Consider the following 549-nt stretch of genomic DNA (forward strand, 5'->3'; position numbering starts at 1 on the left):
GGGCCTACACAAACCCCTGAGGGAGACATGGTGTGGCGTATCAACACACAGTTGGTTACCTGTGGATTTCTGAAAGCCACCAAAACAGAGGGTCCTTTACTGGGGGTGAAAAACCAGGAACTTGAGAGTAAAAATGTGACTTGTGAGTGCCCCAAGTGCCCCCCCTCAGCCCTTTTGGGGCACCACTAAGCGAACTGGGGTGCCAGTGAAGCTGTGGATGTGTCGCACCCAGTGCGACAGCTCCGGCTGGTGGCTGCCAAGGGCTGCTGACCACATTCACACAGAAACACTTCGGAGGGAAATGTGGTTATGCCAAGCAAATACTTGATCTTCCCGTTTGTATCAATCTACCTAACCGCAAGGGACAAGAAAAAAAAAAAAAAAAAAAAAAAAAATCACAGCTGCTTTTGCTAAACTCCCAACATGGATATAAAACGCACACGCACATTTTCCATCATTGCTGCTTTCCAACAGCGCAATGAGGGAAGAGATTTAATTACACACAAATTCTACTAAATCAAGAAGAGAGACAGTTGAAAACAGGGGGAA

The sequence above is a fragment of the Athene noctua genome, chromosome 13 (genome assembly GCF_965140245.1).
Source record: "Athene noctua chromosome 13, bAthNoc1.hap1.1, whole genome shotgun sequence".
NCBI classification, from domain to species: Eukaryota; Metazoa; Chordata; class Aves; order Strigiformes; family Strigidae; genus Athene; species Athene noctua.